Source organism: Lipotes vexillifer, unplaced genomic scaffold (genome assembly GCF_000442215.2).
Source record: "Lipotes vexillifer unplaced genomic scaffold, Lipotes_vexillifer_v1.1 scaffold988, whole genome shotgun sequence".
In the NCBI taxonomy this organism is placed as follows: Eukaryota; Metazoa; Chordata; class Mammalia; order Artiodactyla; family Lipotidae; genus Lipotes; species Lipotes vexillifer.
Genome location: NW_006797916.1, coordinates 1,483,825 through 1,484,627, shown reverse-complemented (window position 1 = coordinate 1,484,627; position 803 = coordinate 1,483,825).

The window sequence follows — 803 nt, the reverse complement described above, 5'->3', positions numbered from 1 at the left end:
TCCCACCACCCTGCCTTTAATCCAGAATATGCTGACTCTTTGTTCTTCGTGGATTCTGCATTATCTCTGATGTATTAAAATATTGCACCGCAGTGGTTGAGAGTCCGCCTGCCGATGCGGGGGACACAGGTTCGTGCCCCGGTCTGGGAAGATCCCACGTGCCGCGGAGCGGCTGGGCCCGTGAGCCATGGCCGCTGAGCCTGCGCGTCGGGAGCCTGTGCTCCACGACGGGAGAGGCCGCAACAGTGAGAAGCCCACGTACCACAGAAATAAATAAATAAAATAAAATAAAATAAAATAAAATATTGCACCGAAGAACAGTTTATCTTGATTACTGACTTCTGTGGGGCCTCTTAGATGTGCTGAGGCTGAGGCCTCACTTGCCTCACCCTGGCCCAGGCGCCTGGCTGGGATGGCAGGGACCCGAGGGCCCTGGGCCCTGGGCTCAGCCTTGGGCCTGGAATCCCCGCGAAGCTGAGAGAGAAGGCGTGGACTTCTGTCACTGCAGGCACTTTCTGTTCCCCTCTTCTCGGAAACCAGGCCTGGGAAACATCCCTCCCGCCTCCCGCTGGTTTGGCCAAAAGCCAGCCTGGGGGCCCTGTCATCTGCCCCTGCTGTCACTGTAGTGGGGCAAGGCGGGGGTGACTGCAGGATGCCGCGCGGGGAGTGGAGGAGGATGGGGGCACACCCCTCAGGAAACTGCGGGTGATGGGGACATGGCTGGGGGAGGGAGAGGAGGTGGCAGGTGCAGGTCGTCCACGGCAGCATCCCCCTTGCCCTCCTCCCGCTGGCCGGCAGCCCTG